General features: G+C 45.4%; 1 protein-coding gene across 1 annotated transcript in view; it reads right to left on the bottom strand.

The window, feature by feature from the left end:
- LOC139755672 (adipokinetic hormone/corazonin-related peptide receptor variant I-like) overlaps positions 1–15154 on the bottom strand; it is a 327057-nt gene that overhangs the window by 268482 nt on the left and 43421 nt on the right. The window contains exon 2 of the mRNA XM_071674321.1: positions 8832–8881. The gene's annotated coding sequence lies outside the window, so the exon portion shown is untranslated. The remainder of the gene's footprint in view (positions 1–8831; positions 8882–15154) is intronic.

The raw sequence follows: 15154 nt of genomic DNA, 5'->3' as shown, positions 1-15154 counted from the left end.
ACTGCAAGAGCTGGTGACTGTGTTTGGTAAAGTATGTGAAAGAAGAAAGTTAAGAGTAAATGTGAATAAGAGCAAGGTTATTAGGTACAGTAGGGTTGAGGGTCAAGTCAGTTGGGAGGTAAGTTTGAATGGAGAAAAACTGGAGAAAGTAAAGTGTTTTAGATATCTGGGAGTGGATCTGGCAGCGGATGGAACCATGGAAGCGGAAATGAATCATAGGGTGGGGGAGGGGGCGAAAATTCTGGGGGCCTTGAAGAATGTGTGGAAGTCGAGAACATTATCTCGGAAAGCAAAAATGGGTATGTTTGAAGGAATAGTGGTTCCAACAATGTTGTATGGTTGCGAGGCGTGGGCTATGGATAGAGTTGTGCGCAGGAGGGTGGATGTGCTAGAAATGAAATGTTTGAGGACAATATGTGGTGTGAGGTGGTTTGATCGAGTAAGTAATGTAAGGGTAAGAGAGGTGTGTGGAAATAAAAAGAGCTTGGTTGAGAGAGCAGAAGAGGGTGTTTTGAAATGGTTTGGGCACATGGAGAGAATGAGTGAGGAAAGATTGACCAAGAGGATATATGTGTCGGAGGTGAAGGGAACGAGAAGTGGGAGACCAAATTGGAGGTGGAAAGATGGAGTGAAAAAGATTTTGAGTGATCGGGGCCTGAACATGCATGGGGTGAAAGGAGGGCAAGGAATAGAGTGAATTGGATCGATGTGGTATACCGGGGTCGACGTGCTGTTAATAGATTGAATCAGGGCATGTGAAGCGTCTGGGGTAAACCATGGAAAGTTGTGTGGGGCCTGGATGTGGAAAGGGAGCTGTGGTTTCGGGCATTATTGCATGACAGCGAGAGACTGAGTGTGAACGAATGGGGCCTTTGTGGTCTTTTCCTAGCGCTACCTCGCACACATGAGGGGGGAGAGGGATGTTATTCCATGTGTGGCAAGTTGGCGATGGGAATGAAAAAAGGCAGACAGTGTGAATTGTGTGCATGTGTATATATGTATGTGTCTGTGTGTGTATATATATGTGTACATTGACATGTATGGGTATGTATATTTGCGTGTGTGGACGTGTATATATATACATGTGTATGGGGGTGGTTGGGCCATTTCTTTCGTCTGTTTCCTTGCGGTACATCGCAAACGCGGAAGACAGCGACAAAAAAAAAGAGATATATATATATATATATATATATATATATATATATATATATATATATATATATATATATATATATATATATATAAAGAGCTTGGTTGAGAGAGCAGAAGAGGGTGTTTTGAAATGGTTTGGGCACATGGAGAGAATGAGTGAGGAAAGATTGACCAAGAGGATATATGTGTCGGAGGTGGAGAGAACGAGGAGAAGAGGGAGACCAAATTGGAGGTGGAAAGATGGAGTGAAAAAGATTTTGTGTGATCGGGGCCTGAACATGCAGGAGGGTGAAAGGAGGGCAAGGAATAGAGTGAATTGGAGCGATGTGGTATACCGGGGTTGACGTGCTGTCATTGGATTGAATCAGGGCATGTGAAGCGTATGGGGTAAACCATGGAAAGCTGTGTAGGTATGTATATTTGCGTGTGTGGACGTATGTATATACATGTGTATGGGGGTGGGTTGGGCCATTTCTTTCGTCTGTTTCCTTGCGCTACCTCGCAAACGCGGGAGACAGCGGCAAAAAAAAAAAAAAAAATATATATATATATATATATATATATATATATATATATATATATATATATATATATATATATATATATATATATATATATATATATGGAGCGGGGGGCTGGAAATCCTCCCCTCTCGTTTTTTTTTTTTTTTTTTTTTTTTTTTTTTTTTTTTTTCCAAAAGAAGGAACAGAGAATTGTGCCAGGTGAGGGTATTCCCTCAAAGGCCCAGTCCTCTGTTCTTAACGCTACCTCGCTAATGCGGGAAATGGCGAATAGTTTGAAAGAAAAGAAAAAGAAATATATATATATGTATATATATATATATATATATATATATATATATATATATATATATATATATATATATGTATATACATATATATATATATATATATATATATATATATATATATATATATATATATATATATATACATATATATATATATATATATATATATACATATATATATATATATATATATATATATATATATATATATATATATATATATATATATATATATATATATATATATATATATATATATATATACTTATATATATATATATAAATATATATATATATATAGTGAGTGGTGGGATGAAGAAGTAAGAGTATTAGTGAAAGAGAAGAGAGAGGCATTTGGACGATTTTTGCAGGGAAAAAATGCAATTGAGTGGGAGAAGTATAAAAGAAAGAGACAGGAGGTCAAGAGAAAGGTGCAAGAGGTGAAAAAAAGGGCAAATGAGAGTTGGGGTGAGAGACTATCAGTAAGTTTTAGGGAGAATAAAAAGATGTTCTGGAAGGAGGTAAATAGGGTGCGTAAGACAAGGGAGCAAATGGGAACTTCAGTGAAGGGCGTAAATGGGGAGGTGATAACAAGTAGTGGTGATGTGAGAAGGAGATGGAATGAGTATTTTGAAGGTTTGTTGAATGTGTCTGATGACAGAGTGGCAGATATAGGGTGTTTGGGTCGAGGTGGTGTGCAAAGTGAGAGGGTTAGGGAAAATGATTTGGTAAACAGAGAAGAGGTAGTAAAAGCTTTGCGGAAGATGAAAGCCGGCAAGGCAGCAGGTTTGGATGGTATTGCAGTGGAATTTATTAAAAAAGGGGGTGACTGTATTGTTGACTGGTTGGTAAGGTTATTTAATGTATGTATGACTCATGGTGAGGTGCCTGAGGATTGGCGGAATGCGTGCATAGTGCCATTGTACAAAGGCAAAGGGGATAAGAGTGAGTGCTCAAATTACAGAGGTATAAGTTTGTTGAGTATTCCTGGTAAATTATATGGGAGGGTATTGATTGAGAGGGTGAAGGCATGTACAGAGCATCAGATTGGGGAAGAGCAGTGTGGCTTCAGAAGTGGGAGAGGATGTGTGGATCAGGTGTTTGCTTTGAAGAATGTATGTGAGAAATACTTAGAAAAGCAAATGGATTTGTATGTAGCATTTATGGATCTGGAGAAGGCATATGATAGAGTTGATAGAGATGCTCTGTGGAAGGTATTAAGAATATATGGTGTGGGAGGCAAGTTGTTAGAAGCAATGAAAAGTTTTTATCGAGGATGTAAGGCATGTGTACGTGTAGGAAGAGAGGAAAGTGATTGGTTCTCAGTGAATGTAGGTTTGCGGCAGGGGTGTGTGATGTCTCCATGGTTGTTTAATTTTTTATGGATGGGGTTGTTAGGGAGGTAAATGCAAGAGTCTTGGAAAGAGGGGCAAGTATGAGGTCTGTTGGGGATGAGAGAGCTTGGGAAGTGAGTCAGTTGTTGTTCGCTGATGATACAGCGCTGGTGGCGGATTCATGTGAGAAACTGCAGAAGCTGGTGACGGAGTTTGGTAAAGTGTGTGGAAGAAGAAAGTTAAGAGTAAATGTGAATAAGAGCAAGGTTATTAGGTACAGTAGGGTTGAGGGTCAAGTCAATTGGGAGGTGAGTTTGAATGGAGAAAAACTGGAGGAAGTGAAGTGTTTTAGATATCTGGGAGTGGATCTGTCAGCGGATGGAACCATGGAAGCGGAAGTGGATCATAGGGTGGGGGAGGGGGCGAAAATTTTGGGAGCCTTGAAAAATGTGTGGAAGTCGAGAACATTATCCCGGAAAGCAAAAATGGGTATGTTTGAAGGAATAGTAGTTCCAACAATGTTGTATGGTTGCGAGGCGTGGGCTATGGATAGAGTTGTGCGCAGGAGGATGGATGTGCTGGAAATGAGATGTTTGAGGACAATGTGTGGTGTGAGGTGGTTTGATCGAGTAAGTAACGTAAGGGTAAGAGAGATGTGTGGAAATAAAAAGAGCGTGGTTGAGAGAGCAGAAGAGGGTGTTTTGAAATGGTTTGGGCACATGGAGAGAATGAGTGAGGAAAGATTGACCAAGAGGATATATGTGTCGGAGGTGGAGGGAACGAGGAGAAGAGGGAGACCAAATTGGAGGTGGAAAGATGGAGTGAAAAGGATTTTGTGTGATCGGGGCCTGAACATGCAGGAGGGTGAAAGGAGGGCAAGGAATAGAGTGAATTGGAGCGATGTGGTATACAGGGGTTGACGTGCTGTCAGTGGATTGAATCAAGGCATGTGTAGCGTCCGGGGTAAACCATGGAAAGCTGTGTAGGTATGTATATTTGCGTGTGTGGACGTGTGTATGTACATGTGTATGGGGAGGGTTGGGCCATTTCTTTCGTCTGTTTCCTTGCGCTACCTCGCAAACGCGGGAGACAGCGACAAAGTATAAAAAAAAAAAAAAAAAAAAAAAATGTATATATATATATATATATATATATATATATATATATATATATATATATATATATATATATATATATATATATATACATATATATATATATATATATAAGTATATGTATATATATATATATATATATATATATATATATATATATATATATATATATATATATATATATATATATATATATATATATATATATATACATATATATATACACACACATATATATTCCACTTAGGAAATATCATTTGTGACGATAAATATCTAAGTTTGGAGACTTTGGCACTAATCTTATTTCTCACAACCAGTTACGGTTTTCTAATTTTTACCGAAAGAGAAAACGCAAGAGGCCTGAGTCCGGTATTCTGATGCTGCAGACCTTCAAATTTAGGTCGCCTAAACAAATCAATGACTCGCCTCAGACGTTTAAACATGGGGCGACCAGACAGTTCAGTGATGCGCCTTGATCGTTTTAATCTAGGCCGACCAGACAGTTCAGTGACGCGCCTGGGACGTTTAAACCTCGGGCGCCCGGACGGTTCAGTAACGCGCCTGGGACGTTTAAACCTGGGGCGCTCAGACAGCTCAGTGACGCGCCTGAATCGTTTAAACCTGGGGTGCTCAGACGACTAAATGTCCCATCCTGGAATTTCAACTTACGGTTAACTGGTGCATGGCAGTCGAATGATGCATGGCAGATATATGAATCTCAACGTCGAGTGCATGACACTGAGGCACTGCAGATCGAGGATGTTGTGGAGGGAGAGGGAGAAATCACCGCTGACATGACGGCAAATGTAACGCCTTAGAAAAACATGACACACACACACACACACACACACACACACACACACACACACACACACTTTTTGATCAGTATCCGCTTGGCTCATTAACACAGCGAGGTTCCCCCATTAACCCCAAGTTATATGTGAGGTGGGTCAGTCACCCAGTGGCCCAGTGGGTGACCGGCCGCCCCAGTTTATCGAAACGAGACGAGAGAGAGAGAGAGAGAGAGAGAGAGAGAGAGAGAGAGAGAGAGAGAGAGAGAGCTCTTGCTTGCGAGTACTTGAGACGAGATCATATCAGCCAGCAGGGACTGCCGCGTAGAGCTCACCACAGAGGAAAAAAAAAAAAATAGTTGCGAAGAACGGGTCATGTGGCTCACGTGAGGCCAAGCGTTATGTATGAGATGGTAACCTGGTTACGTATGTTGACTGGAGGCAAGCCAGCAGCGTCACATGTAGGAGGGGCTGAAGCAGAGAGAAAAGACAGGTACATATGCCACAGGAGGAGTGGAGCAGCTTGCCAGCCACTTCATCGCTAGCTCTCCCGACGACCACCGTTGCTAGACCTCCCGATACTCATGCGTGTAATAACACTATCATGTAAATCCTGGGTCGGTCGGTGGCTGCCTCCTGACAGTTACCTCCTACCTAGAGAGAGAGAGAGAGAGAGAGAGAGAGAGAGAGAGAGAGAGAGAGAGAGAGAGAGAGAGAGAGAGAGAATGCGCAACCATCCTAGTCATAAAAGACCATCCCTCACCTTTAATTCTGAAGCTTCATAAAGGCATACTTTCACATAAGGAAGAAACAATAGTGAGGTAAGGAAGAAGAAAGAAAAAGATAGGAAAAAAAAATACAGCAGAATGCGAAGAGCAGCAGACAGACAGACACACAGATCTTCTGCTGTGTCCTGTCGAGGCTGTTGGTGACGACACAGAAAACACAGACGCCTCAGTATGCGTGTATTGAAAAAATAGAGAAAAACACACTAAACGACAACTTACGGTGGGGTGGGGGGAAGATAAGAATCTAAACATTACTGTTTTTCTTTAGCCTACGGAGGATGCACGGGTCGCGCCAGCCGTGGACCTGCACGGGTAGCGCCAGCCGTGGACCTGCACGGGTAGCGCCAGCCGTGGACCTGCACGGGTAGCGCCAGCCGTGGACCTGCACGGGTCGCGCCAGCCGTGGACCTGCACGGGTCGCGCCAAGCTGTGGACCTGCACGGGTAGCGCCAAGCCGTGGACCTGCACGGGTAGCGCCAAGCTGTGGACCTGCACGGGTCGCGCCAGCCGTGGACCTGCACGGGTAGCGCCAAGCTGTGGACCTGCACGGGTAGCGCCAACCGTGGACCTGCACGGGTAGCGCCAAGCTGTGGACCTGCACGGGTAGCGCCAAGCTGTGGACCTGCACGGGTAGCGCCAACCGTGGACCTGCACGGGTAGCGCCAGCCGTGGACCTGCACGGGTAGCGCCGAGCCGTGGACCTGCACGGGTAGCGCCAAGCCGTGGACCTGCACGGGTAGCGCCGAGCCGTGGACCTGCACGGGTAGCGCCAACCGTGGACCTGCACGGGTAGCGCCAGCCGTGGACCTGCACGGGTAGCGCCAAGCTGTGGACCTGCACGGGTAGCGCCAAGCCGTGGACCTGCACGGGTAGCGCCAACCGTGGACCTGCACGGGTAGCGCCAGCCGTGGACCTGCACGGGTAGCGCCAGCCGTGGACCTGCACGGGTCGCACCAACCGTGGACCTGCACGGGTCGCGCCAAGCCGTGGACCTGCACGGGTAGCGCCAAGCCGTGGACCTGCACGGGTAGCGCCAAGCCGTGGACCTGCACGGGTAGCGCCAAGCCGTGGACCTGCACGGGTAGCGCCAAGCCGTGGACCTGCACGGGTAGCGCCAACCGTGGACCTGCACGGGTAGCGCCAACCGTGGACCTGCACGGGTAGCGCCAAGCTGTGGACCTGCACGGGTAGCGCCAAGCCGTGGACCTGCACGGGTAGCGCTAAGCTGTGGACCTGCACGGGTAGCGCCAAGCCGTGGACCTGCACGGGTAGCGCCAACCGTGGACCTGCACGGGTAGCGCCAAGCCGTGGACCTGCACGGGTAGCGCCAAGCTGTGGACCTGCACGGGTAGCGCCAACCGTGGACCTGCACGGGTAGCGCCAGCCGTGGACCTGCACGGGTCGCGCCAGCCGTGGACCTGCACGGGTCGCGCCAGCCGTGGACCTGCACGGGTAGCGCCAGCCGTGGACCTGCACGGGTCGCGCCAGCCGTGGACCTGCACGGGTCGCGCCAAGCCGTGGACCTGCACGGGTAGCGCCAAGCTGTGGACCTGCACGGGTAGCGCCAAGCTGTGGACCTGCACGGGTCGCGCTAAGCTGTGGACCTGAAGCGTCGCAATGGTCTGGTTTACCTTCACAATGAACGAGATGAATGCGAGATAATCAGACTAACATTTGCATGGTCAGATGAGCAAGTGGGTGAACACCAACGTGATTATCAGGGCTCTGCATGACTACGCAGGAGGGAGGGAACAGAGGGAGGATTGGACTGACGATCGGGAAGGATTAGTCACCAGGACTGAATTGAAAATGTCTCTTGGGATATTGTTATTACGATAGTTTTTCCATCATCTTAATCGTACTAGAGTCCAGATCTTACGTACAACTGTAGTGGATGGGATGGCTACCCGCTCATCATAACACAGATACGATGTGGAAGAGAAAGAATGTCAGATTCATTACTAGGCAGCAGCAGCAGACGAGAACCATGAAAAATACAGAGCTTCTACGTCACGACAGAGCAAAGAAAATACTTCTCAATAGTAGAGATGGAAAGCCACAGAGTTATATACAGCGACAATGCTGAAAAAAAAAAAACATCGAGATCTTACGCAGCGATAAAGTGGTAGAAACATATATAGTTTTCAAGCAGCGATAGAGCCGGAAAAAGAGACAGATCTTACACAGCAAAAAAGCTGAAACACACACACACACACACACACACACACACACACATACACACACACACACAGTCCTCATGCAGCCATTAAGTAGAAGTAACACAGAAATCGTACACCGCAGAAGCAGCAGAGAGTGGATAAAAGCCTCGAGATGCACGCAGTCCTGCGCAGCGACAGAGACACGAAAAACGTATAGTTATTACGCAGCAAGCAGGGTGGAGGACGCGTTTGAAAGTTCTTCCTTAGCAATAAAGTGGAGGCGAGTCTAGGATCGGCGACCCTCGAGACTCGAAGGGATCTCGAAGTAAATCTTGAAAGTCGTGGGGAGAAAATGGAGGAAGTTCTGGAGGAGACTCTCAGGAAGTTGCGTGGGGAAACCTTATAAAAGTAATCACAAGTAAAGAGACGATGCTATTGGCTGCTTGATAAGGTTACAGGAATGTAAGGAAACCTTTGGAGGGGAGGTGAGGGTGAGGCAGGGGGGGTGTTTCCACCCTGGAGGAGGAAGGCACGAGACTCTTCAGCACGAAGGTTCGCCCCCCCCCCCGCCCCGAGTACGATGGTACGAAAACGAAGCACTTGGGCACTATGGCACGAACCACTAGGTAATGATTAGACTTATCCAAGAAAGTGGGGAAAAAAATCTATCATATGACTTACCAAAAGTATATCTGAGTACGCCCGGATCAAGACCTGATGACACTTCAAATCTGTGAAAAAAAAAGAAAAAAAAATTAGCATCAGTTCCCGTGAACAATAATGATAGATTATTAGCAGTTCTAACAATGTTGTATGGTTGCGAGGCGTGAGCTATGGATAGAGTTGTGCGCAGGAGGGTGGATGTGTTTGAAATGAGATGTTTGAGGACAATGTGTGGTGTGAGGTGGTTTGATTGAGTAAGTAATGAAAGGGTAAGAGAGGTGGGTGGTGATAGAAAGAGTGTGGTTGAGAGAGCAGAAGAGGGTGTATTGAAATGGTTTGGTCACATGGAGAGAATGAGTGAGGAAAAATTGACCAAGAGGATATATGTGTCAGGAGGTGGAGGGAACGAGGAGAAGTGGGAGACCAAATTGGAGGTGGAAGGAAGGGGGTATTTCCTGACGCTTCCTTGCTAACGCAGGAAACGGCGATCAAAAATGAAGACATCATCAGCAACATCATCATCATCATAATGATCACTATCACCATCACCACCACCACCACATCACCAACACCGCTATCATCTCCACCACGACAACAGGTTCGTTCCTCCGTCCCAATGGCCTTGCCATTCCACTGACATTGCTCTGGACCCCTGGAACTCACGAGTGACGGAACGAAATGAAATTTCTCCTGACCCAGGCCAACAGCCGGTCCAGCCGGAGGAACAGATGGGGCTGACCGAGGAGACTTCAAACCCAACTTGCCGGTCTAGCAGGAGAGACAGATGGGGTTGGTTACTAAGGCTCCCTGACCCATCAGCTGGTCCAGCTTGAGGGACAGATGGAAAACCCATCCCCCCATCCCCATCCCCCACCCCAGCAGTGGCCAGGATACGCTGCCTTAAGAAGTTTTTGGCACATCTGGAATCCGCTATTTGAGTTGCATGTTCTGGAGTGGCGGCGAGCGCCGGGAAAAAGAAATATAAACACTTCTGCAGCGGCAAAATGAAGAAATAGTTTTCCGAAAGAGGATATTAGAATACACAAAATACGGAGAGAGAGAGAGAGAGAGAGAGAGAGAGAGAGAGAGAGAGAGAGAGAGAGAGAGAGAGAGAGAGAGAGAGAGAGAGAGAGAGAGAGAGAGAGAGAGAGAGAGAGAGAGAACCAAAAGCATCATCATAAATAACCTGGACATTTCCTTACTGGAATCAAACTCGTAAACAGACTCGTCCTACCTTCACCGTTACTCAGGATCGGACCTTGCTAGGACCAGCTAGCTGTACTAGCAGTCAAGGCCCCAAATGATCGAGGAGTCGAGGACCAGCTTGGTGATCAACCAGTCCCGACTAAGCTGATCTAAGCCGGTCGAGAATCAGCTGATCCACAAGTCGAGAACCAAGTGAATGATCAACCCTTCAAGGACCAGTTCATCGACTGGTCGAATATCATTGGGTCGACCTGTCGACCATCCGCCTCAGCTGACGCGAAGCCCACCTTAATAGTGTTGTCTGGTGCTTAGGTTGCAAGGAGAGAGACAGCCTTAGGTCAAGTGGAACGGAATTATTTTCGTGGTCAACGTCTGTTGTATTTCCTCCCTCCTCTCCTGGTCGATCTTAAGTTCATCGAGTTGGTTCTACAATTACAGACTTCAGGTATTGGTTCTCTAGGGATTACCATAATGATTATATATATATATATATATATATATATATATATATATATATATATATATATATATATATATATATATATATATATATATATATATATATATATATATGTGCGACACGTATTCCCTGCGTTTCGTACAAGGCGACTAAAAGGGGAGGGAACGGGGTGCTAGAAATCCTCCCTTCCCGTTTTTGATTTTCCAAAACAAGGAACAGAGAAGGGAGGCCAAGTGAGGATTTCCCTCAAAGGCTCAGTCCTCTGTTCTTAACGCTACCTCGCTAACGCGGGAAATTGCGACTGTATGATTATATATATATATATATATATATATATATATATATATATATATATATATATATATATATATATATATGTATAACTGGGTTGGTCGTGAGCCGGTTGTCCCATCCATGACTCGAACCCGGGCTCGTTACGTTGGGAAGTCCCAACGTCAACCGCCACACATTGTGTGTGTGTGTGTGTGTGTGTGTTGTGTGTGTGTGTGTGTGTTTGTGTAAAAACAGATAATTGCTGGCACATGAAACTGCATATATACCATGACGAAAACACTACTGATTGCTGTTGACTGTTTCCACTGCTCTTGGCGAGGGGATTATTCCTGAGTCACACCAAGTTCTGAAAGTCTTCCGCAAGTTTCTTCCAAGAACAGCTAAAAGTTACCTGGCATTTTTGCGGTGAAAATCATCAACATTTGTAACAGCTAGTCCCAGTGACGCCGATAACAATGGCTCGAGCAAGGGTGATGCGAAATGCCCTTCGGTTCGGTGTGCTATGAGGTCGGTGTAGGTGTCACACACCTCCAGGTGTGTAAGTCATTTCCCTTATATATGATATCCTAATCGACAAGGTGGGGTTAAGGGAGTAAGTACCAGGATGTTTGCAAGAGAAACGCCCATCCCCCACGGAGAGGACTGGCGAATCTTGAACAAGTTGGAGCGTAAAAAGCGCCTGGAGGCGCTTGCTCTCTCAGCGCTCCTTACCTCTCGGCCTAGCAGCACCTGGAGGCGCTCCCTCACTCACTCAGCGCTCCTTACCTCTCGGCCTAGCAGCCATAGAGAGTGTCGGAGCGTAAAAGATTCATTAATTTCTGAAACAATACAAAGCCCAATCGTTACTCAGGGAACGAATACCCATCTTAAGATGATATCTTTCTACTTCTCTGACGATTTTATTTCAGTTGATTGAATCATTTTGCATGATAATGTCACTTTACTGTAAACCTCTGATGATGGACACTCATGATAAACACTTAATATAGATACCTATACTACGTCATTAGATGCAGATAAGATAGATAGCGTATGAAGGAAAGATAAGCGAGTGCTTTCCCTTCGCTGCCGTGCCATAGAGAGAATGATGAAGATGGATGATACCCTGCCAGGACCGACATTAAGCCAATTCGTACCCTTTTCAGCAGTCATTCATTTCGTTATGCTCTATAATTATAGACTCTAACATATTTCACACGGCTTTCCTTCAGTCCCAAACGTTATCTTTCAGTCATACGTGATATATGACTTATTTCATTGTCTCATTCATTTTTCACCCGTCCATCGCCTGCCACCACTGAAAACTGTCATAGAGCAATCAATTTGACATCATTGCCACAAGGGACTCACGACTTTTTCCTTTGTCTTCTCCACAGAGCTGCTCACATCCCTTTGTTATCCATTGATGTCATTCATCCAGCTATCGGGGCTTCTGTCCAACACCGGGAGTGTGAGTACTGCCAGCAACACTCGACCAGCGATCCTTCTACACGACCAAAACATAGCTCAACTCCTCCTCCAGCTCGTCTCGACGCACGTAAACACCTCACAATTTTATATGCATATATATATATATATATATATATATATATATATATATATATATATATATATATATATATATATATATATATATATATATATATATATATATATATATATATATATTGGAAAGGATCACATTTTTGTGCGTGATCAAGTGTATTCCTATGAGCCCACGGGGAAAATGAAGCACGATAAGTTCCCAAGTGCACTTTCGTGTAATAATCACATCATCAGCTGACTTATATTTCTTTTTGGTATCTCCCCTGATACATGTTTACCAAATGGCGTCCTAGCTACGTCTCTTCGTTGTATATCAACTGACTGTTATATTTCTCTCATATGTCTCCCCTGATGATGTGATTATTACACGAAAGTGCACTTGGGAACTTGTCGTGTTTCATTTTCCCCATGGACTCATAGGAATATATATATATATATATATATATATATATATATATATATATATATATATATATATATATATATATATATATATATATATACATATATATATATATTTCTGACCTGAAACACTTGCACTGATTCCTAAGAGACCATTCAAGTTATGCTCAAGTTCCTGTCGGCATTAAACACATCACCAGGAATTCATGGAAGAGTCTGTGACTGAAACACAGTCGTTGGGAGTAGCACAGGCGTTCGGACTCCACAGGATGTCTCCCTTGCCACAGGATGTCTCCCTTGCCACAGGATGTCTCCCTTGCCACAGGATGTCTCCCTTGCACTTCTACCAGACGTTGATGCTCGCGTGTGGGAGGTGGGTCTCCGCTCTGAGGGGGAAACCCACTTTGATGTCATCGGCAGCCATGACTGAGGCACCTGGCATGTGAATGAGGAGGAGGTACTTCACGTCCGTCCCTCCTGCAGGAGCTTCCTCACCGCCACGTTGAGGAAAATGTGAATATTTCCTGTGTCCTTGATCCCCTGGTGGTAGTGGTGGTGGTGGTGGTGGTGATGGGTTGGGGTGGGACTCGAGAGGCGCGAGCCATCATGAATTATGTATCTCTCTCTCTCTCTCTCTCTCTCTCTCTCTCTCTCTCTCTCTCTCTCTCTCTCTCTCTCTCTCTCTCTCTCTCTCTCTCTAGAAGACCCTCTACAGGTGTTGGTCTTGAAATCTCCCTCTCTGTTCTTGGAGGGCTCCATTCGAAAACGGTGTGTGTGTGTGTGTGTGTGTGTGTGTGTGTGTCTGTGTCTGTGTGTGTGTGTGTGTGTGTGTGTGTGTGTGTGTTTTCGACGCGTCGATTTCATTAGTCTTTGACGGTTCCAAGAATCGCTAGGTGCGCTTGTACGTAATAAAGCGTAGATGACAAGTTCCTTCACTGGTGAAGACATATTGCTTGTGCTTCTGTTGGTCCACAGCGGGATCTCGGTTGGTTATGTGTTCCTTCCTGGCCTACAGTAGGGCAGGAGTGGTGAGAAAGCTAGATTCAAAGACGTGGTCTACGTACATAGACTCACAGACTAACGCATTAGCGTTGTCAAATGTCCACATTAATCACCATTCTTTTCCATAAGGCAAGACCGGTTGGTATCCAGTGTTAATAACTATCCACTCCTGACACAGTTTTCACTACTAGTTTCTTATCATGTGTCTCTTCATCGGATTACAGATGTAAATGAAAAGTGCTTACAGTAAAATCTCGAAATAATCATGACGTAAAGGAAAAAATGAGCTTTGTAGGATAATGGACTGGATGTGGGGTGGGGAGGGAAGGGGTCCTAAAACTAACGAAGCTGAGAGAGGAAAAATGTAGGAGAATATGATGAGAATCAGGAGGAATAAACAATGTAAGAAATCCATGTGTTTCAGACGAGGTAAGAGAACACTTAGGGATGAGCTGCTCCCTGTTGCACACACTCTCTCTCTCTCTCTCTCTCTCTCTCTCTCTCTCTCTCTCTCTCTCTCTCTCTCTCTCTCTCTCTCTCTCTCTCTCTCTCTCTCTCTCTCTCTCTCTCTCTCTCTCTCTCTCTCACACACACACACACACACACACACGCACACGTAACAAGATGACAGACCCCAAGGTTATGTCCGATCTTTTTCTCTCTCACTGAAAACATCAGATGGACATACAGCTTTTGGCTGTTTGTTATGATGGCAGTGGCCTTCCTACAACATCAAGAGGCAAGGATATCACTCCTGTAATGAGAAAAGACACACGTCCTCCCCACATAGTCTTGAGGTCTGTGCATCACGTCTCACCAAACTGTTTGGTGACGTGTTGAAGACTTTACATTGGCCGATGACTGCGATAAAACATACTTCCTGTATCAGCACCATGTATTTTTTTTTTTCCAAGATAGACAGCAAGTCATTATTTCCTAATATATCGCAACGGTATTATCATACCGCTTCAGATGTACTGTAACATCACTGATATCTCAAGACAGTTCCCAGCGCTACTGCCAGCAAAAGGAAGCGCTCAGGGAAGAGATCACTGGCTCCTTGCAAGACTCCCGAGGTCCTTTGTAGCATCTTCTTGTAGTCACACGTACCCAAGAAGAAACCCTTGTAGGTCGCTGGCCGCAGACAGCAGTGCAGCCGCCCAGGGTAGCACTACCATCCACACTTTGGGGAACGCTGGAGTGATGCCCGGAACCATCATCTTACACCCTCCGTTCAGGAATTCTGGTCTTGTCCTCTTACCTCATCAGTACGAGGCGCTGACAGAGCAAGCAATTCCTTAACATCTCACAGCACAGACCATACGCTGGATACTCAAGACATCTTACACCAGGCTCATCGTAACTCTCAGTGACTCGAATGTCTCCAGTGATGCTTTTATTCTTCATCTCCACTCCAATACCTCCAGCAAGA

The sequence above is a fragment of the Panulirus ornatus genome, chromosome 19 (genome assembly GCF_036320965.1).
Source record: "Panulirus ornatus isolate Po-2019 chromosome 19, ASM3632096v1, whole genome shotgun sequence".
NCBI lineage: Eukaryota > Metazoa > Arthropoda > Malacostraca > Decapoda > Palinuridae > Panulirus > Panulirus ornatus.
Note: the sequence above shows the minus strand (reverse complement) of the source record. Positions and strands in the feature narration are given on the sequence as shown.